The sequence below is a fragment of the Schistocerca serialis genome, chromosome 2 (genome assembly GCF_023864345.2).
Source record: "Schistocerca serialis cubense isolate TAMUIC-IGC-003099 chromosome 2, iqSchSeri2.2, whole genome shotgun sequence".
In the NCBI taxonomy this organism is placed as follows: Eukaryota; Metazoa; Arthropoda; class Insecta; order Orthoptera; family Acrididae; genus Schistocerca; species Schistocerca serialis.
Genome location: NC_064639.1, coordinates 913,638,650 through 913,664,497, shown reverse-complemented (window position 1 = coordinate 913,664,497; position 25,848 = coordinate 913,638,650). Strand labels below are relative to the sequence as shown.

Sequence of the window (25,848 nt, the reverse complement as noted above, 5' to 3'; positions counted from 1 at the left end):
TTGGGCGGTTTGTTTCGTTTTGTTGTGATTTCTTATGACATACATGCTTTATTTCCCTGTGAAAGCAATGTGCGAAATTTGAAAAAAAAATGACAAATAGGAACACAACACTAAAAGAAAAATGTAGGTAAGCATCAACAGAAGTAATAGCTAGTTCTCCACTGAGAAAAACCGCTAATAAATGGGGAATACGTTTCATGATGCTACACAGATTCTGTTGAAAGATGAAAATTGATTTGGCTTGCCTTAATCCACAATGAACATTGTGAATAAATATGCAACAGAAGGTTAAATACAATATTTATAGAGTCTTTTACCACCACTGGGTTCTGTCAGAAGAGAAGATGTGATTCAAGAAGCTTACATTTCAACTTCCCACAAAAGAGCAAAACACACACACACACACAGATATATATATATATATATCATAACTTGTAATCCAGTTGTACCTAATATTCGATACACAAATCTTACCAGCTTTTATTGATATCTCGTTTTTATTGATATCTCGGTTTTATTGAAATCTCGACTCAGTATACGTAAGAAACTGAAATTGTTGCAAGAAAAAAAAGGCAAACGAAGCTGACTTCATACTGGAAAATCACTTAAAATAAACCATGACATATACTGAGACAATTGTTCTTAAAAAGGTAAATCAACACAAAAAAGGAATACATTAAATCCAAAGAAAACGATTTATTTATGGAAGGAGGAGGTGGAGATATCGTAGAATAAAATAAGAGGATGATTATGATTATGAAGGTGATAGTGACGCTTAGGACGAGGAATAAGAAGAAGAAGAGGAAGAAGTTGGTCTCCAACGAATCACCAGCAGACAGTGACTGGAATTACCCAAATGGATTGGTACCGTAATTAGTTTTCTTGCTATCTTGTAAAGTGGTAGGGCTTGATTCACATGATGATGAAATAACATCTACTGAAGAGAAGCTTTGGTAAGCATCGATTATTGCTTGGAGTTGAGGAAGAAACTGGAAAGACTCAGTGGTAAGTTGCATGTGAGGACGTTGTCTGTCCTAGGGAAATGAAGTTCTTGGATAAATATTAGTGAACTTATTCCAGTGAGACAGATTCCTGCCAACTGAACTCAGACTGGGTTATGCGATGACGAAAACAGCTCCACCTTCCCAGAGGATTTTTCTGATTATACTGTTATGTTTTCTAAGATACATAGATGCTGCTTTTTGCAAGCGTAAGATGTTGTCGGTATTGCCTTTCGTAATTCACGTAATTCACGGTGCACTTAACGCTATAAGTTAGAACATGTGAGTTTTACATCTAGGCATTTTGATCCTACAGCTCTGCATTCCAAGATGTATGAATGAACTGTGAATTGCTTTTTGCAAGCATAACTTGCTGGCATTTAGGACTTTGTTAATTCTCGGTGCACTTTAAGCAAAAATATCACTAACAGTAGTCATGCATGTGTGTGTGTTTGTGTGTGTCTTTTTCAGTCAAGTTAGGTGTATTTAGGTGAATTTTAAGCGTGATACAGATTTACAACTACACTCTCTACTAACCTATAATTTATTTAAGCAGTGTCAGTTAGCTGTCGGTCTGTTTTTAGTGAGTTATAAAGGTACTTTCGATGTGGAAATATTTAATTTGAATATTCATATTGCTTGTGAAGTGTGATAGAGTAACGGAATTTCGGTTATTAACAAGTGCTACCTAGCCTAGAACTTTTTGCCAAGGTGCCTTAATGCATGTATTTTAGTAATTGATATAGACAAGTCAGACAACTTCATTTGGCGGTCTATTATACTTGCAAAGTGTATTTTTTGCTCGAAATCTTGCGTATTTTGAGTAATATACAAACGTTTTGTGGTAAAGTTCGAATTTTTTAGATCTGTAGTTATATCACAGTCTATAAATACAGCCTCGACACTCTCTGGTGCTAAAGTTGTTACTGTTTGGCAACTGGAGCGATTCTAGCACTCCAAACGGTGAGAAAGCAGTCACATGCGTCGTAAGGATAATGTTTGGTTTTAGTTTTCTTCTACTTTTTTCCTACTTAATCAACGAAATAGTGGATATATTTTTGCGTTCCGTGTGTTAGAAATTTGCCAAGAGACATGAATTATCATGAAAGACATCCAAAAACATTGGATCACACTGATTCAATAACAAGTGCTTCAACTTATTCATGAACAAATGTTTTCGAAAATGTTTACATTTGCAGCTTTCAATGCTGAAAGTGAGAGAATACAGACACTTATTTCATGCCTAAGAAGAATATATTTCTGTTGTTATTCTCATAGGCACTTTACTTAACACTTGTAAATATTTTGTGGGGTCTAACGATTCGCCAGTTTTTGCATTTCAGTCTGCTTTCCAATACATTAATATTTTTGTAAGTGTAATTACCTTTGCGAATGTGTTGAATATTCCTGCCGTTCGTGGCTCAGATTTAGCAACAATTGTAGAATTGGTTTCTTCTGTGTTGGAAATATTTTTATTATTTTGACAATCTATTACCACATCTGTTTGGTTTTCCCTTAAACTATAGGTGTGGTGACTTTTTTGGTATATTAAAAATGTTAGTATTATATCCCATATAGGTTCCCTACGTTCCATTTTCACTGATCTAGCGGAAAGTGTAGCGAACACACATTGTTCGGTTGATATACGATGTCTTTCTGCAAAAGGTCAGCTCTTCTGGTGTTTACTAGCAATTTTTTTATTAAATAAAAACGACATTATTCGGTAAATGTCTGTACGTTACAAGAGAATCGTAAATAAACTGTCCTGTGATGTACCGTTTCGTAACTCCCAGAGTCCTCAGAAAACCAAAGAATGAAAAGTGCGGTGTTATTTTTTAAGTTATTGGTGATTTTTACGGCACTGCATACGCTCCCTAATGTAGAAACTGTATTACAAAGCAGTATTAACGTTAGTATTCGTTCTCATTCTATATCACATTCAGAAGTGTTGCTTGCTGTCCGCATGGGGTGCTGCTATCAATGTAGGTAACAAAACCGAGAAGGAGTGCCACTACTGTAATGTTAGACTATGGCTACATTTGCATGTGTTCTGATAAATAGTTTTAAACTCTGGATATCGATTCTCTTATCACCTTTGCGGATGTTTCACCTCTGGCATCGTCTTTGGCTGTGTTGTGTGGGTAACATAGCAGACGTTCTCGCCGTGTATTTGAGTCCTTCATTCCTTCGCAAAATCTTGTTTGTTTCTCTTTTGGCTATGTTGTGCCTTTGCACTGTATATTTTACTACGTATTGGTGTTAATCAGTAGTTGTTTATAAGAAATACAACCTGTTAACATTTCAGAGAGCTTTGGCATCACAGTTCAGATTGGAAAATATTAAGGCACTTCATTTTGTACTTAATATCTACTGTATCTAGTTGAAATGCAAATAAGGAACAATGTTAGGCTGTTAATAACAACGATTAGATTTTCTAGTGATACATTATCTTCTTCTGCCTAAATTTATTCATCGTAAGGTGAAACATTACTGGGAAAACTGCTAAAATGATGAGCGTTGACACGCCATTCTAAGAACCACCAATAACATTCCCTCAGATTGAAATGTAAACACTCTTTATGTATTTCCGACATGGGGATATCATTGTAACACCTGACATGCGTCATAGAGCAATTTACATGTCAAATACTTAATTATATTAAATTTTCTATTTACTACGAGGTTCATGTGTTGTGGTAGTGGTGAATTCGTATGCTACGTCTTCAGCTATTCATAGCATCCTCGTTTGTGTTTATTTTGACTGATGACATTGTCCATGCTTGTATTCCATATTCAATGATAGGGTAATCAAATATGTTGCATGTTAACAGTGACTCTTGCTGAAGCATATCACACACTCTATGTTTCACACGTGGTACTAGGTTTAGTCTACTCTCTGCTTTTCTTAATTTTTCTGTATGGATTTTTGCCAGTTTAATAGTTCGTCTAAGTGAACTCCAAGGTATTTTACGTGTGCTTCTTGGATGATTTCTTACCCCCAAGATCGAATTTTTAGTTTTCATGGTTTCTGTGTTTGCAAGTTAGTGAGGTGGATGGCCTTTTCATCAGGATTACCTGCTTACTGGTGAGCGAATGGAACTTCCATCACGTTACTTAGTTAGCTGCAGTTCCATAGATCATTTGAATGATTCTTAAACCCAAATGACATGGAACGAGTCAATTTAAAGCAGATGTATACATGATTAGTTTTAACATTTATGAACATATTATCACCTTATTCTACTCATGCAACTATGCAACTACGGTTAAAAACAAGTCGCGAGGTTTTTCTACTACCTACCAGTTTTTAAGCAGAAATTCGTCAGTGGAACAGAAGGATCTGTCCAGGAGATAGGTTTTTAATTAAATTTGAAACTTTCTTCTTTACCTATCAAACGTTTTATGTTACTGGGAAAATTATAAAAAAAATTTTGTTGTGCATGTTAAACTCCTCTCTGAGCCACTGACAGCTTTAACACTAGGTAGTAAAGTTCATTTATTCCTCTAGTCTTGAAGGTATGTACATCACTGTTCTTCTGCGGTGGATTATTTATGACGAATTTTATTAGCGAAAATACATACTGTGACGGTGCTGTTAGAATTCCTAGCTCCTTGAAGAGGTGCCTTCATGACGTCTGTGGGTAAACACCACACATTTTTATATTTCACTTTCGTGCAAGCAATGTCTTCTTTCTAAGTGATGAATTACCCCAGAAAATTATTTGTTACAAAATTATTGAGTGGGCATATGCAAAATGTGTCAGTAGGCTGATACGTTTGTTTCCGTGATTAGGCATTATACGAAGAGCGAAAGTAGCTGAACTTAATTGTCTGAGAAGCTCACTAATGTGCTTCTTCCAGTTGAAGTTTCCATCCATATGCACACCCAAATCTTTGGAGCATTCTACCCTACCTTCTTACTCCTGCTCATGATCTACATCAGTTGTCATGACTATTTGTTATACAGAACTGAATGAAGAGCGTTTTCTTTTTTTTTTTCAAAATTTATGGAACATTAGTTTTCAGAAAACCACTCACTTATTCTGTAGAAAATATCATTTGCTAATCCTTCTGTTGCTTTCTCTACAATGGGATTTATTATAACACTAGTATCAACTGCAAAAAATACCGATTTTGCTTCTTGAATGTTAAGCGGAAGATCATTTACATATACATACATCAATAAATGATTTGCATCACCCCGGTTCCCAGAACTCCTGAGATAGACGTTGACTGTGGATCTCGTATCACAGACACAGACCCTTTGACTGCTCAGAGATGTCACTAAAGCCGCCCAAAGATGTAAACAACCACGCATGGGCAGCTTCTATTACACGAAGGGGGTCCGACAGCCAATCGGTTCCAGTCATTCCACCAGGAAGGAGGTACACTGCTTGTGTTGTCTGTAGTTCAACCATGCCTAGACGGTCAATACCGCAGTTCGATCGCGTTCGCATTGATACTTTGTGACAGGAAGGGCTCTCAACAAGGTAAGTGTCCAAGTGTCTCGAAGTGAACCAAAGAGATGTTGTTCGGACATGGATAGATACAGAGAGACGGGAAGTGTCGATGAGATGCCTCGCTCTGGCCGCCTAAGGGCTACTACTGCAGTGGATGGCCGCTACTTACGGATTATGGGTCGGAGGAACGCTGACAGCATCGCCACCACGTATAATGATGCTTTTCGTACAACTACAGAACGTCGTGTTACGACTCAAAATGTGCACAGTAGGCTGAATGATACGCAGCTCCACTGCCGACGTCCATGGCGAAGTCCATCCTTGCAACCACGACACCATGCAGCGCGGTAAAGCTGGGCCCAACAACATGCCCAATGGACCGCTCAGGATTTGCATCACGTTCTCTTCACCGTTGAGTGTGGCATATGCCTTCAACCAAAAAATCGCCGGAGACGTTTTTGTAGGCAATCCAGTGATGCTGAACGCCTTAGACAAACAGTCCAGCGAGTGCAGCAAGGTGGAGGTTCCCTGATGTTTTGGGGTGGCATTATGTGGGGCCGACGTACGCCGCTGGTGGTCATGGAAGGCGCAGTAACGGCTGTCTTCATTGAGACACTTCGCGTCCCCATCGTTCATATCTTCTCAATGACTTCCTTCAGGATAACGACATCGCTCGACTAGAGTGGCCAGCATGTTCTCCAGACATGATCCCTGTCGCACATGCCTGGGATGGATTGAAAAGGGCTGTTTATGGACAACGTGACCCACCAACCACTCTAAGGGATCGACGCCGAATCGCCGTTGAAGCGTGCGACAATCTGGAACAACAGTGCCTTGGTGAACTTGTGGATAGTATCCCACAATGAACACAGGCATGCATCAGTGCTAGAGGACGTGCTACGGAAATAATGTGTATGTTGATCTCTATTCCAATTTTCTGTACAGGTTCCGGAATTCTCGGAATCCTGGTGATACAAAACATCTTTTGATTTGTGTATGAGGAATAGGAGTGGACCCAAAATAGAATCCTGTGGGTCTCATTTTGTGATTTGTATCCCAGTCATTAAAATTTTCTACCCGTCTGACACTGTCTGAATTATTCTGCACAACATTCCGCATTCTGTTGCTTTGTCTATAATGGGATTTATTGTAACACTAGTATGATTCAGAGCAGCTGCGTGTAAAGCCATCAGTTCCGTAAACTTTGAGTTTTCCTAAGTGAATATCGTGATCTACACAATCGAAGGTCTATGAGGTATCACAAAAAATACCAACAGGCGACATAATACTATTTAAGGCTTGTACTATTTGATGAGTGAATGTATAAATAGCATTCTCAGTTGAGCAACTTTTCTGGAATCCAAACTGTGACATACTAAGTAAATTGTTTCCACTTGAGTGTTCGACTACTCTTGAGTCCAAGTGCGAGCACTTGGTGTGCATTTTGTGCTCATGTTGTAGCTGTCCACGTTGCATTAGGTCAGGAAATTCTCTCCAACTTCCTCTCCGGTGGTCACAAAGTCGGCTTCGGTCCGCAGAGAGGAAACAGCCCATTGGCGGGAGTGGCTACACGCTCTAGCGCCAAGGTAAGAGCCACTCAGACGGCTTACTGCGGCCGGCCACCGTCCACAACATCGAACCACTTTCAGCCGGCAGCTACAGCGGCTTAAAGCCTTATACGGAGGAGCCGCATTCTGTGACTCAGTTCCTGACACGCTGAACTTTTGCTGTCTCTTTCCGTTGCATGAATCCCGATGAAATGAAATGATTATATGGCATGAATGACTGGAAATCTCTATCTGGACAAGTTCAGCCGCCGACTTACAAGCATTTTCAGCTGACGTCACATTGGGCCAATTGCGTGTCGATGATGACGCCACACCTAGTTCCCGAGCGGAGAAAGTCTCCGACTCAGCCGGGGATCGAACCTGGGTCTGGTACATGGCTGTCAGACGAGCTGGCCACTCAGCAAAGGGGGCGGGGGCGGACGTAATCCGGATAAGAGGAAAAGATTGACTAATCCACACTACTGATTCGGAACAATTATATGTCAGTTACTGAGTGCTTCATCATTGCGATTAATTTCTCCTAGTGCTGGCAAGGCTATGACAAGTTAAGACAGAATTTTCTTAAGTTAACACGACCTATGTCGTCAGGAATATGCATGGTGTCCGAAAATAATGTATACATTTTTCAAATTGGATATCTTTCTACTTAAAGCAGGTGAAACTCTTTTCTCGAGGGTAGTAATTCAGAAGGCAGTGAAAAACTTCACAGTAATTCCACGTGTTCCAGATTTGGGCACACCGCTGTGGTTAACAATTATAGGAACTCGAGATAAGTTTGAAGTCAATGGAACGGTGCATGATATGAAGAAGGAACGTAGCGGAAGATGGTGAACACGCAAGGAAAGTGGTGATACAGGTAAACACACTAATCCCAAATAGGTCTCTGAGAAATTGCTCCTGCGAAACGTGGATAAGCGTTACATTCCGATATTTCTCAATGCTGTGAACGAGGTTGATCCTGATAGACAGGCCGAATTTTGGGAGTGGTTCGTCAGGAAGATGAACGTTTCCTAGATCTAATTCTCAGGATGGATGAACCGACCCTTAAACTTAACAGAGCAAGTTTACGCAATAATTAAGTATGCTGGGAATGTTAAAATCCAGAAATAATTGAAGAAAGACAAGTAAATCTATGAGAAGTATCAGTCTGATGTGGTCTGTCATGTAGATGGTTAATCTGGCCGTACTTCTTTGAAGGGACTGTCACAGATGACTCTACCCTAGAAATGTTGCTCATGATAAGTCCAGGTCTTAACATGTTTGACAACGAAGACTTCTACATTCAACAGGGCTGGTCACCACTTCGCTTTCAACTTGATGCATGGCAATTTCTCATTCAACACATTCCCTTCGCGATACAATGTACGAAATGTGTATTTAATATCTAGCTCATATTCTTTCCATAAACTGTTCTAAATGGATTTGAGTTTCAGAAACTTCGAAGTTGCAGCATTATCATTCCTCTACCAGCTATCAATGAATCGTGTGATATTCCAGAAGGAGAAGATGCCATAATGGTTATGGCAGTGACAATGGGACCAGACACACGAACATGACTCAACATCTGCACAAGTCACGAGGGAGGCGCAGCTTACTTGTTCAGTAAAAAAAAGTTGAAATGTGTGTGAAATCTTATGGGACTTAACCGCTAAGGTCATCAGTCCCTAAGCTTACATACTACTTAACCTAAAGTATCCTAAGGATAAACACGCACACCCATGCCCGAGAGAGGACTCGAACCTCCGCCGGGACCAGCCGCACAGTCCATGACTGCAGCGCCTCAGACCGCTCGGCTAATCCCGCGCGGCGCAGCTTACTTGCACACATCTTTGGTCACAGATAACGTAAACACCGTAAACGCTGCAAGCGAACCAAAGATAAACTAAATCATGTGTGCATACAGAGTACAACAAGCACTAATATTTGGACGCAATACACAGATTAAAGACTTCGTTCGTATTTAATGAAAGAAATTATTTTTAGGGGCCTTGTCGCAGGCGAAATTATGTAAACACTTACATTTACTTAATGGTTCCGAAGTGCAGTAACTATGAAAAAGCTAAAAACAAATTATGAGTGTGAATGTTGTCTACTAGAGCGTTTATAAAGGTGAATTTAATTTTACGTTGATGTAAAGATTAACAAAGGTCGGACTACTGAATCAATAGCAAGGAAGAAAAGTAGATAGTTACAAGATATAGACGTATTCGCAAAAATGTTAATATTGGTCTTTATTTTCTATTTATTCCATCGTATCTGTACTACATAAAAATTGGTAAGACTCAATGCCATCAGTCGTAATAAGGCGAAGGGTAGTCAAAACTTTAATTATCATGTCACGAATTGAATAATGGATAAGTGATTACCTTCACCTGCTCTGTGGACTTAACAGCACATGACATGACCCCTGTAGGTCCGCTTAGTGAACGTCGCGTAACCCAAACACGAGCATGGGTGCGCGAACAACTTCACTGTCCCCTCAAAGTATGCCAGTAGTACTGCTAGGAGCTTTAGTCGTCCTTGGGTCACTGTGTCAAGGGTATAGCACATGACATGGTATTGCAGTTTAAGGAAAAAAAAAACGTAAGTAATATATGAAGGATTCAGAAACAAAATAAACCTATTTTTCACTAGAATCTATCACTGCCTGGGGAAAACGAGTTCCTTTTCAGGATAATATTGAACCAAGCGCATAGTTAAATTTTCGTCCATCAGACAGAATTCAACTCTTTCCTTCAGAAGTACGGCAATTGTTTTCGATGTTGTAATGAACAAACTCGACTATAGCCTTGTTTTATGACACTGACAGATTCATGGCGTATGTTTGGATGAAATATTTTGTAAATAAGCAGGGAAACTTGTATTCGAGTTTAAATGCTTTGTTGAGCTGAGAGAAGACAAAAAATGCCAACAGCATCTCTTATCACAAGGGAAAGTACGCCAAAACTGGATAACTTCCATATTCTTCGCTTTATTTCTTATTGTGTACAAGGTACATTCCAAAGTTACATGTCATTTAAAAGTATACACCTTTTCAACTACTTAAAATACCTTTGTCACATTTGTTCAATAATATTTATGTGAAAAATACTGGCTTGATAAAATTCTTACACGATCCCTTTTTACTCTACCAAGGGTGGGTAAAAAGGGATAGGGATTTGTATGTTATTGGGTTTTTGCTGATTTTACTTTTGATTTAGTTTTTAGGACAAAAATAGGTTACGTTTTATAAGAAGAAACTTTTTAATTGTAAATTTGAAAAATTACATAACATAGCTTATGTTTTTATAGGAAGAAACGTTTTAATGAAACACAGAAATCGCATAAAAATGTGTCGTCTTCCTCTTCTGCCTTGGGACTGGCTTTGTGGGCCCATCCCTGGCAGCTCGAGCATTACATCCAGCCTTCTCCAGATTTCGATTCAGTATACAGGCAGTAAATATACGATTTATCTTTTTCAGCTGCATCTTCTGAAGACGACGACGACGTCCAACCTTGGCTAAGTGTTGATTTGTTTTTAAGTTTTCTTATGTTAGGTTTATTTCCTTCGACTTTTGCAAATGATGATTATGGTTTATTTTCAGGTTCAGAGTAACATTTTTTAACTTTATCTGCCTATTTTGCATCTCCACTTGGTTTTCTTTTACGCCTCGTTTGTTTCGTCTTCGGAACATTGAAGAGACTTGTTTTGGCAGCCCTTTTTTTCAGCTTTTGAGTTCTTTCTCGTTCTGTTTTCTCTCGCTCTTCTTCTTCCAACTCAAGTGTAAATGGGCTTCCTGTTACAATTGCTGTTTTCCCTCTTCTCCTATCGTGTTTATTTTGAGGTCTTGGTCCATTCACTCGTGGTGTAGGTAGAATTTCTTTGGGTGATACAGAAAATAGCAGTGAAGGACGATATACTAGCCCAGGTCCTTCGTTTCCTGTTGAAGTGGACGGTTGGATAAGTCCTGCGTTTGTGCTAGTGTTATCGGTGCCCCCATCACTAGGCCTACGTGATTCATTCAATACTGTCTCTAGTGGTTGTGATGACTGTAAACTCTGCTATGACTGAACTTGAATATTCTTCGGATCTGGCCTCGTTTTGTTGCAGATTTAATGGTTGTTGGGACGTCATGTTCTGAGCATCCGGCAACGAGTGATCTGTTGGAAGAGAAGGAGCGAAGAGATATTCAGAAAAGACATCTGGGTTATATGGAAAAATGCCTGTTTTCCTGAACCCATTCACAGCAGTTTGGACAAGAGGTGCTCGTTGAAATGCTGCATTGAACAGCTTTCCCTCTGCCAGGATGGTTGAACATCCACTTGCTAACCTCTTGCTCGTAGAAGGTGCTCAATGGAGACATAACTGTAACATCTAATGGCTGAAGCCGATGTATAGTGTGGGGAGCGAAAGCCAGCATGATAACATTTTTTTTCTCTTTCCAGATACTTTTAGTGTGGCTCCAGTGACCATCAAGCAAAAGAAGAACAGGTATTTCATGGGAAGGATTTGCTATCTGAACGAATTTCTTGAACCACACAATGAATGTTTCCTCGTTTATCCAGTCTGTCTTGTTGTATGCCGCGAAAGAGCCTGGTGGAGTATCATCCATTAGCCTTGGCTTTTCCCTTTGTCTGGGGAAGACAAACATGGGAGGAAGATAATTCCCTGCAGCACTTACACAGGTTTCTACTGTGACCAAGACTCCTCGCTCACCTGATGTCAAACTTTCCACTTTTTTTTTACCTCGCAATGCAAGAACTTTAGAAGAAGAATCCCAGTCTCATCAACATTGTCAATGTCATTGGGAGGAAACTTTACTTTTTATAGAGAGAGGCCAATAGGTCTCAAAACTTTTTCACGGCAACGCGATTGAAACCTTTTGCTCTAGCCATCGATGTAGCTTCAGGGTTTCTCAGACTGAGAGTTTTATTTCTTCCAAAAAAATTGTACAGCCAGTGCTTACCAGCCATTTTTAACGGTGTTAAAACTGTGCTGAATATTTTTAATTTCAGCTAACTCAAAAGCTAGGATTCTCAAGACGGTTAGGGTAATTCCAAAGAGCTTTTCTTCTAATATCAGTACATGTTGAGCTAGCTGTTTTTCCTGATCTGCAGTAAAGACGTTTTCAAACGTGCCCGTCTTTTTTACAGCAGCCACTTCTGGTGTCAAAGCATTTAAGCGAGCTTTTTCCACTTTTCTCTCCAGTGTAGATTTACGGACATTAAATGAATGGGCAGCTTTCAGAAAACCCGTCCTCCCTTCTAAAACTTCTCGAACAGCCTCTGCCATGCTCTGCTCGTCCCAACTATTTGTAGATGAAGTTGGCTGATAATTGCGAGGCATCTTGTAGGCCTATTCTGAAACCAAAATAAATTATTAGATGTTTAAAAATAGCCAAAGAAATTGCCAAAGGAATTGCCAAATAAAATATGGTTAACGTTTAGTTGTGATTATACATGGGCCTATTTTAATTCATTACTTATTTCAATTAAAATAACTTAAACGCATTGCCAAAACATTAATGGAAATGGACAGATAAAACGGGACACATCAAAATTGTATCCCGTTTTGGGCATCCCAAGAGTGTCTCGTCTTGCCAGACCGTGATGCTTTTGACAACATAAATGGCTGACACCTGAACCGGTACTCACTAGCAATATTTACATACATGAAATTGTTGTTAAAAGAGCTATAAACAAAACACAATACTTACCAGAATTGTTCCCATGGACGGAGAAGCACAAGGATATTTGCTCTGCAGTCGAAAAAAGTACAAAGTAAGTAAAAATCTCACTTGAAAACTTTGAAAAAATATTTCTTCGTGAAACGATGGCTAGCGTTGAGAGACCAACTCAGAATGCCGTCATGGCGGTCGGAAACCAGTTTAGCTTGTCTCCCGCGAGATAGCACCACCAGTCGAGCTCCGAGGCTCAATATCCCGTTTTGCCCGCCTCTCCCGTTTTGGGGAACTTTCCCCTCCAGCATTTAAGAAAAAATGGGCGAGACTTCAAGGACTTAGTACTGTTATCGGCCTCGTGCACTGAACAAAATCTAAACTCAGAATGCCCCTAATTATATTAAAACGAGCTCACGCTCCATACTTGAAAATAAAAAAATATAGATTCAAAAAATGGTTCAAATGGCTCTGAGCACTATGGGACTTAACATCTGTGGTCATCAGTCCCCTAGAACTTAGAACTACTTAAACCTAACTAACCTAAGGACATCACACATATCCACACCCGAGGCAGGATTCGAACCTGCGACCGTAGCGGTCACGCGTTTCCAAACTGAAGCGCCTAGAACCGCACGGCCACACTGGCCGGCTATAGACTCAAAGTTTCCAGGGTATATTTTTGCCTAACGATTCTGACTTCAGTACAAGCGTGACAGATAACACAAAGGAACAATAAATTTACGTGACACAGTATTGGATCAAAATCACAAAATCAGCAAAACAAGGTTAAGCCCAAAGAAAGAGTTGTTTCACCTTCTTCTTATTTTGCCTTTTCCCGTTTTTCTGGGGGTCGGAATTGTTATATGGTTTGATGCAATGTCAGTGGTGGCTGGTGGCCGGATGTCTTTCCTGAAGCCATAACGCTCCCTCTAGGACGGAATCTGTGTACCCCGTCTGTCTGAGTCTAGTACACAACCCACGTTTAAGTATGAGAACGTTTTCTAAATGTCTGCATAGCGAGCATATGATTCGGGATGCGGTTTTAATGGCTGGATGTGGAAAACCGGCTAAAAAATACATCCTCAATCGCTTCAAAATCCGGACATTAGAGAAAAATTTACATAAAATTCTACAAAACTGACTTCTTTTTAGGTTCTTTGGCTCGCTGATTAGGAATACGATATCGGAACTACAGAATTCAAAATGGCGGATCAAATCTGGCGGATCAAAAATTATAAATTAAGTGGATGCGGGTAAACCTTCGGATATAAAGTATATTTAGGACGTTAATAACGAACTAGAAATCTAAATTCCAGTTTTGAAAAGATTTATTCGATATTTAACATTATCAATCGAAATCATAAACACATTCGTCGCTTGCGTCATTCTCGCTTTCAGAAAAGTCACTGTCGGGTTGTTCACTTGGAGATGGATCGAAAAAGCAGGTCTTTTACCTCAGGTGGCTTCTGTTTGTCTTCTGAAATTGTCATTTTCTTGACTCTCGGGGTGCATGTATCCGAAGACGCAACGAGTATTATTGCAAAATATTGGGAGTCCGGTAAGTTGACACCCGACTTTCGAGAAATATACATTCCTTTAGAGTTCTTGAAAATATATATGTTTTAGTTCTAGAGTTCCTTGTACAAAATTTGAATAGTTCTGCAGCATTTCGCGAAAAAAGGAAAACGATAGTACTCGGAGAAATTTTAATCTCGTAAAAAAAGAATAATTATTCATTTGCGAAAAAAAAATTATGACCACAATTCCCAATAGCTCCCCAGTAATTCAACAGAAAACCCTAATGACATTTTTGCGCAGATAGTAGTATGTGTGATAACTGCAATAATATGGGTCCCATTTTTTTACAATTTGGCACTGCCGGACAGTAGAAAAATGGTTGTCCGCTAAAAACGTGCAGATACGTGCACGCGAATAGATTTGAACTAGGTAACTGTACTATTAAGGCAGTAAGAGAACCATTTATAAAAGTGGAGCGTCGCAGAGGTAGTTTTGTAGCCAATGATTTCGGATAATATCGGTAGTAATTTAGGTTTAAGTCGATATATGTCATTACACACGTTAAAAAATCATAAGCATGCCTTCTGGAATGATGCCCGTCTTATTTTATCCTGACATATAGGTTATGATTGCTATCACATATTAAACAGGCCACACAAACAATATGTGAAAAATCTATCGATACTAGTTTCACTGTTTACCGTCAACTGTTACAGCACTAGAGACTGGAGTGACCCAACAGCTTTGGGCAGGTATGCACAAGTGCAACTACATAAGGCTTCATAGAACTAAAGTCGGAACGCGCAGCTATTTTTTTTTTTTTCTTCACTCTTTGAAGCGAGTTGGCCCACTTTGCGCCGGGTGGAACCGGTATGGGAGTGCACGGCTCCCCGTGTCTCAGAAGCTAGCGCTTCATTGCACTCGGTTGTCGTTCCTGGTTAAATTAGCAGTTGATTTAATGTTCAGACATGAATTTCTAACTACAAGTCCAAAAATTTCGGAAAAATGTAACTGATAGGAAAGTGGACACACGGTTGAATGAAATGCGCAATAGGCACGTTTTTAAAAGATTAAATCAAAGAAACTATCAAAGAATTCTGTTCTTTTTGATAGATTTATCTCGAAAAGGAAGGACAACGAAGGCCTCTGAAGGCTCTAACAAACGCGTATCAAAATCCATTTTATCAGTCCAGAAGACCAGTGAGTGTACAGAAGAAGCACTATTCGAAATTATCCCTGCCACACGTATCACTAATACTTGACGCATACTTTAGAAACTTCTAGTACAGTTTAAAAGTCGACTGTGCAATGTGACTTTGCAAAATGATGATTATGACGTTTATCAGAACTATATATTAAAGTATTTTTTAACGTTCTAGTCTTATAGGCTAATATAAGTAGAACGTTAAAAATGTACTTTAATATAAAGTTGTGATAAGCATCATAATTCTGAGCATCACTTGTATGAAAACTGAGGATGTGGTAGGTCTATGTTTTGTATAATAAGAAACAGAATTGAATATTTCGTGATATAAAACCAATGTTGATAACAAATCTTTGGCGGCCTCGGTGGCCGAGTGGTTCTAGATGCTTCAGTCCGGAACCGCGCGACTGCTACGGTCGCAGGTTCGAATCCTGCCTCGGGCATGAATGTGTGTGATGTCCTTAGGTTAGTTAGGTTTAAGTAGTTCCAAGTTCTAGGGGACTGATGACCTCAGATGTTAAGTCCCATAGTGCTCAGAACCATTTGAACCATTTTGAACAAATCTTACGTCAAACACTTCCCTAAGAGTTTCAGAGGGAAAATGAACCAAATCTACCAGATTCTTAAATTTCATCCAAAAAGGAGGAGAATGGCAGATTAGTGTTTACCGAGGTAACTAGAGACGAAGCTCGAGCTCGGATTAGGATAGGATGCAAAAGAACATAGGGCGTGCCCTTTTATAGGAACCATCAGTATGGATCGATTTAGGGAAATCACGGAGGGCCAAATATGGATATGTAGACGGGAATTTGAACCGTTGTCCTCCCGCACCCGAATCCGGCGTGCTGACCATTGCGCTGCCTCGTTCGGTTTCATCTTTCCAATCAGTAACTGTAACGTGTCAGTGAATATAACGTCCATTTTCAGGCAAATACTGACCAAACTTACCTCGATCTTCGAAACTATTTATCATTTCAGTCCTTTACTTCGAAATTTCTTTTAAATGACTTCGTCCAGATTAATTCTGAGCCGTCCATGTAAAGCCATTTACATATTAGGTTGGTGCTTTTTTTTTCTTTCTTTCTGCGAATTTTTGTATTCCGGTTGCCATGGGTTTTGTTTATCTATTATCATTTTTTGTTTGTAGTTCACCGTTGCTATTTGAGTTTACATATTGTCGTTTTGTCATTTGGAGATTGTGAGTGGAGTAACCGTTACATTTCCGACGTATTCTTCTGAATTCAAAACAGAGATGACGCAGTAGCGGTGCAGCCACAAACATTTGCGCCATGTATGACGATAATTCAATTGTACAGAGTACGGCAAGAAAATGACTTTCTCGTTTCGACATTAGTGACTTTTCACTTTCAGGAAGACCTTCGGGGATTGATGAAGATCGTTTAAACGCATTAATCCATAATTATCCATATCAGCGTACTCGAGGAATGGCAAATGAGATGAACTGTGATCATTTCACCATCGTGCGACATTTTCATGCAATAGTGAAAGTTCAAGAACGGGGTGTGTGGCTTCCGTATCCAAAATCACGAAAATCAGCGGGTGACCATACGTGCATCTCTGCTTGCTCGTCATCGGTTGGCTCGTGAACAACACCGACCATTCCTATCCTGTAGCATTACTGGTGACGAGAAATGGTGTCTTTATGCCAGTATAAGGAAAAGAAATGAATAGTTGAGCCCAAACAAAGCAGCAGCTCCTCGTACAAAGACCTGCGAGCATCCACAAAGGATGACGTTATGCATCTGGTGTAACACCGACGGTGAGGTGTTCTATGAATTGCTTCCCCGAGGTGTAACAGTCACTGCTGACATTTATTGTCAGAAACTGAGGCATCTTGCTGACGCAGACAAAAAACAACGACCTTATCTTGCGCCCTCAGACTGTCACCTTTTCCGCTCTCTATCGAACTACCTTCGAGGAGCTTTCTTTCCGGATCAAAATGCACTCCAAACATAGCTCGGCGAGTTCTTCGCCTCAAAACTACGTGATTTCAAAAGTTGCGGAATCGAAAAATTACCCAAGCGTCGGAACACTATTGTCAATTGTGAAGAAATTATTGATAACTGATGCCTCTGCTATGTGTATGTGCTGTGTTTATTTAACTTATGAAAAAAAAAAAACGTTACGAACTTATGCAGCAACCCAATTCTTACATGTCTAGTTTGGCTTGGATGGCTTTGTGGTAGGTACCGTCTTGGTCTTTTCCTCAAGGCACTTAGGGAAAAAACGGGAAACCTAAATCAGAATGCCCGGATTGAGGTTAGAGCATTCGTTCTCCCGAATGCAAGGCCAATCCGTTCGAAACAGTGAAACCTGATTCAGTTTATCTCTAGCGTGCATTATTTCATAATGTAACACTAGACAAAAATCACCTGTCATTAGAACCATCACGATGATGTTTGGTTACCATTTTGTGTGCCAGAACTTCCCGTTTGCTTTCCTGAAAAACTGAGTTAATATCCTTCCATAACGAGCGAGATGCAGGACTCAGATTGTTAGTGTTATTCATTGCAGAGCCATGTTATAAGATTGTTCATTGAAGAAAAACACAACTTTATAGGTCGAAAGTGAGTTCTAAAGCGGCAAAAATGTTTTAGCATTATTTACTTCAATTGCATTTTTTACCAAACGCATAAGTAATCCTGTATTACGTACAATGTATTGCTTAACGTGTATTTTTAAACTCCCTTTAAGTTTGCTTTAGTAATCTCCTTAGGCAGTTTACTGTAGTCTCAGTCTTGATTAAAAAAATGCTGTTTTTTTTTTAAGTTTACACTTTCTTAGGAAATTCAAGCTGATTCTAGATTTTTTCCATGGCAATAGACGGGGTTAAATGTGAATTAATTACCAAGATTATTTTACGTACATAACTGATAGGTAAAAGTACTCATATGGTGTTGTTGAAATGTCTAACGTTTTGAACATATTTTTACAATGGACCCGACTGCCATTTGTAATATTTCTGTACTTTGAAAACTGTTTTCGTATTTTATACATTTTTTCTTCAGAATAAATTCTATATCTAAGACTTAACTTCTATCTAAGGGCATGAAACGTTGATAATATTCTGATTGCAAGTATCTTTGTGTCTTCATACCACTACAACTGAAAATCAATATTCTTCCCCAGAAATCTTGTGTATGCTATGCTGTCTATAGATTAATCGTACACATTCCATTTAGGAGTTCCATTTTTCCTCTTCAAAGTTAAATTTGTGGTATTTATGTTATTTCTGTTCAAAATAACTTTTTTGAACACTTATCTGTGGTAAACTTAGTTGATCACTGCATTTATTTGCTCTTCAAAAAATCCTCTTGTTTTCTCAGTAACTATAACTTTGGTATCATCAGCCAAGATAATTTTACCCGTGATTAACATTACTGGGAAAGTCATAGATATACCGGGTGATCAAAAAGTCAGTATAAATTTCAAAACCTAATAAACCACGGAATAATTTAGACAGAGAGGTAAAAATTGACACACATGCTTGGAATGACATGGGATTTTATTAGAACAAAAAAAAAAAAAAAAAAAAAAACATCCCACATTGCTAGACGCGTGAAAGATCTCTTGTGCGCGCAGTTTGGTGATGATCGCGTGCTCAGCCGCCATTTTCGTCATGCTTGGCCTCCCAGGTCTCCAGACCTCAGTCCGTGCGATTATTGGCTTTGGGGTTACCTAAAGTCGCAAGTGTATCGTGATCGACCGACATCTCTAGAGCTGCCTAAAGACAACATCGGACGCCTTTGCCTCACCATAACTCCGGACATGCCTTACAGTGTTGTTCACAACATTATTCCTCGACTACAGCTATTGTTGAGGAATGATGGTGGACATATTGAGCATTTCCTGTTAAGAACATCCTCTTTGCTTTGTCTTACTTTGTTATGCTAATTATTGCTATTCTGATCAGATGAAGCGCCATCTGCCTGACATTTTTTGAACGTTTGTATTTATTTTTTTTGATCTAATAAAACCCCATGTCATTCCAAGCATGTATGTCAATTTGTACTTCTCTATCTACATTATTCCGTGATTTATTCAGTTTTCAAATTTATACTAACTTTTTTATCACCCGTTACGTTAGGAAAGGTATTGAAGGCATTGGTCCTAATATGCAAATACATCGTCTGAGTATACAATTAGGGTGTATGTTATGGACATTTTTCGTGTGTTTGTACTTTTCTCAGTAGCGTGAAAGTGAGATTTAGAAGCACTGTAGTGAGGTTGGCTGAAGATTGAAAAGTTGTTGGGTTCTGCACTGTTACAAGTCATACTCAGATGGTATTTAAAATAAATATTATCAGTGTACATATGTGCGTTTTTTTTATGTCTTGATCGTCCCGTCGGCTGAGTGAATCTCTCGCTTTTCTTCCCCCCTGTCGTTTTCAAAATATCTGTCAAAAAAACAACTCGACTGCAGTCGTATGAAGACTGCGAAGAAGATATTCTAAAGACGGGCAAACATACAGTATTGCTGTTTCCGCTAAATGCTAACTAAAAATGGAAATATTATTACAGGAAGGCACTTCGAACACAAATCGAGAAAGAGCGACAACTCGGATAACGATGGAGTATACACGGTTGCTTACCTATGTTAGTTCAAAGAGCTGACTTCAGCTCCCAGCCTTTGTAATTTTAATCATTTTCGCTCATGCTTTATTCATGGTGTTTCAGAGCTTTACAAACAGCGGTGTATGCCTGTCCACCAACAGGCAATTGTTTGAGCCTACCTACAGAAAGCTGTTAGTTTAGAATCGACAGAATCGATATCCGGATATTTTTTAAAAAAACGTTCTCGCTATCAAGAAGTTTCTTCGAATATGATTACATATAGAAGAGAGGACCTGGAAGTCACGAGACTCCAATATGAGATAAGGAAAGAAGACGCGGATAAAACTTAGACATTACGACATGTAAGTGTCATCTTCCCTGTCGTTTTTCTAGATTGTCGTGCGAGTCATCGTAGATCCCACTTGTTGTCAGTAAATGCTAGGTGTTTAATCCATCTTTGGGATGAACGTAATTTGAAAAGTCGCTACATGTTTTTTAAAGAAAATCCTTCAACCGATAGTGAATGAGAGGAACTATGTCTGCAATCCTCAGAGACAATTCCGTGCAACAGTGAGAGTTTTTTTTTTTTTTTTACTTAACTGATAATGATATTGAAATGGTTCTTTTATGGTTACCCACAGCTTAGGCGCTGGCAAAATTGAAGCTGTAATCTACATGATTACTCAGAAATTCACAATTAAGTGCCTGGCAGAGTGTGCTGTTTTTCTAACGTTCCACTCTCGACCAGCGCGCGGGAACAATCACTTAAATTTTTCCTTGCGAGCTATGTTTTCTCTTATTTTATTACGATGATCATTCCTCCTTGTAATAAAATATTTTCACCCTCTGAGGAGAAAGCTAGTTTTAATGTTTGTCACGACAATCCGCGTATCATATCCGAATTTTTGCAAATTAACTACTTTCAATGGCTTTCATAAATCTTTTTCTTTCCTACACAGGACAATCACTCGAATGAAAGTGGCTTTGTTTGATAGTTTCTCTGTGGTACATTGTTCAGTTGCTTTCTCCTTGTACAAGTCTCTGCCTTCTACCTATTCTTTTATTAGACTGACATAGCGGAATTACCGGCTCATTCTTTCTGTTTTCGCCTTCTCCTCATACACATTACACTAACTTCTTATTAACCTCAAAAGTTCAAGACATCTACCAACGAAACATAGCAGAACTCTAAACGACATTTCATGAATTATACAGTTGCTCTTGGGCACCAAAGTGTTTCTAGATCCCGAAGAAAAAATCGGAGAATATCAGGTTGATATATCGAACACTAGATATAAAGAAAAGTGTCGCTGACTTGATCTATTAATCTATCAGGAATTTTCAGACCAGGACTGCTCCGCTGCTAAGTGAAAAATTATTTTCAGCTGTTGAGCACCGTTACTTAAATGAGCCCATGTTTCTCTCTTAAAGGTCTTCTCATCTGAGTTCAAATGGTGAAGCTCGCGCCCATTAATTGCGCCTGGCAACAGCAGAAACATAGGAGACTATTTCAACGAAAGATTTGGCAGAATCCACTCATTTTCAAACAACAGTGAAACTGCCGATTTGACAACCTGGGATTCTTGAGGCAAAAAGCTATTGATTTTTTTGAAATGTTCTGTTGATGTAAGGAACGAAATTACTTTTATTTAAATGTCATCACATGCCGATTCGCTTCTTATATATCTGTATCTATCATAGCCAGATTGCTTACACACTGAAACCTATCACTGCCTAGCCGCTCATATGTGCTAGCCCTGTTCGCTATTGTCGCCGTCTAAAAGCAGTATCTGAGTATAGGCGAGAGGGAGCAGGGAGGGTTCTTCGGCCTGGAGCTTATGGGCCGATCTATCACTAATCCTCCTAAGTGGATTGTGGCGGGGGCTTACATCGCTGGCTTACTGGGAGAGTAATTTCTCCTTGACGATTGGTAGTTTCCAATACCCTTTGCAAAAAATGTTCTTAAAGGCCTGCCGCAAGGCAGCATGTTAGAGAAGTGCTGTAAGCAGGAGCAGGAAGTGACCAGACAGAATGCCTAGATTCTGCTCCTCACCCTAGCTGTGTTGCCTGCATGATAAATGATTTCGTGGGGCAGTTTAGGAGCTCACGAAAACTGGGAGCCAGCGGTCAACCCTCGTGAGATTAAGCTAGCAAGTCGTGGGCGCTCTGTGGCGAAACTTGTGTTTTGAAGTCGTCAACATTTCGGAAGTCTGAAGTTAGTGAAACCCTCCCGTGTACGCGTGTGTGTTAAAGTGCCACTTCCGGTGCGGTGACGTGTTCTGGATCCAGATCGAATCTCACCACCTAAAAAGAAGGCCATGTCATCAACAACTAGTGAAAAGAGAATTTGCTAGTAAGAAAAAGACAAAATTTCTTCTCTTATGTTACTGTAGACTGACACAATGAAACTTAACAAAGTATTTTCCTTCTACACTTCAGTTATCTTTGACGTATGAAAACTTACAGAAAACGGCAGATCGTCTTTGCATCCCCATCCCTGTAAGTAGTGGTGAGAGTGAATCTTCTTTCTACAAATGTCTCTTAATTAATCAGTGATACTGACTTTGACGAATAGTTGGCAAGATTATGTCAGTCGCCAGTGTGTTTATCAGAGTTACGACAGAGTTTTGTTGGATCAGTTTTAGCATCGAGCAAAAAATACAGAACTGTTCTATTGCAAACTGCAAATTTTACGCCTGTTTATTTGTGGTTAACAAGGTTACGGAAACATGATTTATAAACCGCTTAAGATAACTTATGGCAGTTAAAACGGATTATAATTACATATAATCTATCTTTAACACAACAAAAGATGATTAAGATGGGGATAAGAACAAAAACTGTTACACTATTTGCTGTGAATTATTTTCATATTTTTCAGATGAAGAACAGAATGAAAATTCTCTGGTAAGCTTCAGTACGAGCAGCTCACTATTGAAAATACGACTGGTTACGGGCTCCGACAAAAATTAGCGATTTATTTTTATCTTAAACGTTAACCATTTCTCATCTGAAGAAACATCATAGGTTATGAGTAGCAGCTAAATTTATCTAGTTGTCATGTTTAATTTTGCTTCTTCTGTCAAAAAAAAGCACAATTTGCAAAATCTCACCCTACAGTAGCTATTGTGACACAATCCTGAAATAGAGTGTCTCATTAAACAAGCAACTGGCAACCAGAGTGGTCAATAGCTTATGGGAAACCTCATTGTGTCGGTTTAAAGAACCATAAGAGAAGAAATCTCATGTTTTTCATACTATCAAATTCTGTTTTCACTACCTGTTGATGGCTCTTAAAACTCACAGTACTGGTTTGGGAAAATAAAACAGAAGCGTCAGCTTCTGCTATATCTTCGTAGATAAGGAAGCTACATATGTTAAGCATACGGCAAAATACTCTCTCCTCTTTGCATGCTGTCATTTGCTAAACCTCGTTTCGAGATCTCTAACGGTTTGAGAGATGTTACGAATTTTTCATCTCGCCTGCATGCGTTCGAAGGTGAAAGCGCTACATAAAATTCTTTTTTCGAGGCTGGAGATAGATATTGACCTCCTCCCAAGTACAAAGAAAAAAAATCAAAATGTTAGCTACGTTTCATATACAGCACCACATGGTCTAATAAGCATCAGACGCAAATTCATAGCGACGCATATTTTTCATTGCAATGTTTCCGAATTCCGTGCTTATGTGTGAAATATCACATTAACTATGACCATTAACCAAATGATGGGCACTTCAGTAATAAGTTGACTTATAAAGCTACAAGTGACATGTATCAAATTTTCTTATCGAATGCATTCTGTAAAATCGTCTGAGAAAGATTGCAAGGAATGCGTCTAGATTGTCTGAGCGCAATGCAGCGCCAATCCTGGCCCGTTGTGTGTGACGTCATATGAAAGTGTCGGGACCTTCCCTATAATTGGTGAAGATCGTATCAGTCCAGCGGATTAACAACGATGCTTGGTTGTGGATGTGTCTTTTAGGCACTATGTGAATACTTGGCTGGTACCCAAACTCCGCGTCACTTACACGATTCACAAACATTTAGGAAACTTTCACCCTCTTTCACATGAATAACACTGCACGCAGACAGTTGGGGTATGCGTATTCCGTCCTGGTGGGGTATCGGGGTGGCTACAAGAAGGGAATCCGGCCACCCATTAAAACTAACCATACGACACCCGTAAAGAACCACCTAAACCCTGCGCCGAGCAGGAGAAAGGCACAGGAAAGAAGTAGAATTCAGAGTTTAGTAAGCCTTCATGGTCAACGAGGTTTTTGTTCCCATACGGAACACCGACAAAGCGAAAGTGCACTTCCGTGTGCGGACATCGAATCCTGTTTAGGCACTTCCCGGTTTTGATCAACGAATGTGGCGAATTAGAAAAGGCACGAGAACTAGATTCGGTTGCTTTTTATAACCATCTTCAGATCGTCCAAATTCTGAAGATGCCGTGAATATGCAGGTGAAAACTATCATCATTAGCTGTAGTCACCCAATTACATGCATTAGTATTGTGGGCCAACAAGAGTATGTTACGTAGTTACAAACATCATCGTGAGTGGCCCAGGTTCTTAACCAGAATCTCGCAAGATGGCGGTAATGAGAAAGGCGAATTGCCAGTTGCATTAGTAAAAATTGCATCAAATGCCCATTATTTACAATTGTACAGCAGGTATTGTAGTGAAAACGGTGTATGCTACGGTTATAACAGCTGTCTCCTGTTCCTAGACTGGCTTTCACAGGACTGACACAGCTTCGCGTATAAAATGGTCATCTTTACAAAATTTGCACACGTCGAAGAATAAAAAAGGAACGTCTGAAATAATTCAGTTGGTTCTGATGTGACGTGCCAGACTGATAGGGGCGCTGGCGTGTCACTTTTATTCTGAAACTTATGCAAATTTCATAAAAATGACTATTTCATACACCAATCTGTGTCATCTTGGCTGAGCCAGGCTATGGAATAGCAGACACTTCGTGTAACAGTTGCAAACACTGTTCTCGCGACAATATCTGCTATACAGTTGCAAATAATGGGCTTTTGATGCAATTTTTATTAATGCAACTATCCGTTCGCTCTGCTTGTTGCTGTGATCTTGCTAGACTATGGTTTGCAACCCAGATTGCTAACGATAATGTTAGTAACTACAAATTGTAGTAGGCTTGGCACACAACACTAATGCATGTAATTGCATGGTTAAAGCTAATGACGACAGTTTTTACCGCATATTGGCCGCTTCTTTGCAGTTTGATGACCTGAAGATGGTGGAAAGAAAAAACCGAAACTAGTTATCGTGCTTTAATTGTTTAACGTGAAAAAAGCTGCGGTCTAGGCATTAAAAAATTTGAATTTTTTTATTTCGAAAATTACATTACGTTCGCTGTCTCCACCCTGTCAATGTCAGGATTCACTAAAAGCGACGGACTTGGCTAGGTTTAATCACGCCACTAAATTTCCTTTGTCGTCGTGCAAATTTGAGTGTGGTGTTTTTGTGAAACTTTTTCCTTTATTGACATTGAACTGTATTGCTATTTCGTTGTTTGGAGATTACCGAAAGGAGTAGTTATGATGCAGTTGGGGGCGGTGTATGACGTGATAGAGGTCGAGCGGTCGGATCTCCGAATATTTATGAAAGTAGTTTGGAGTGGTGAGAACCTTAGCCCTGTATCGCAGGTCAAAGCGAGGCTGGTGCCCCTTAGTGATACTGATTTTACGAGAGTGTTTAGTAAGTAATGCAAACAAATATTTTTCTCCGCTTGTTTCAGTTGAAAAATGACGAATTTGTTGTAGGACATCGTGGAATATTCCCGCTCCAGCCCCTATAGTTTCATGAAGTTCCGATATGTGACGGCGCTA

General features: G+C 39.5%; 1 protein-coding gene across 1 annotated transcript in view; it reads right to left on the bottom strand.

The window, feature by feature from the left end:
- The window catches only part of LOC126456513 (probable G-protein coupled receptor 179), a 1,523,402-nt gene that overhangs the window by 1,397,481 nt on the left and 100,073 nt on the right, over positions 1-25,848 (bottom strand). The gene's annotated exons all lie outside the window — the stretch shown is intronic.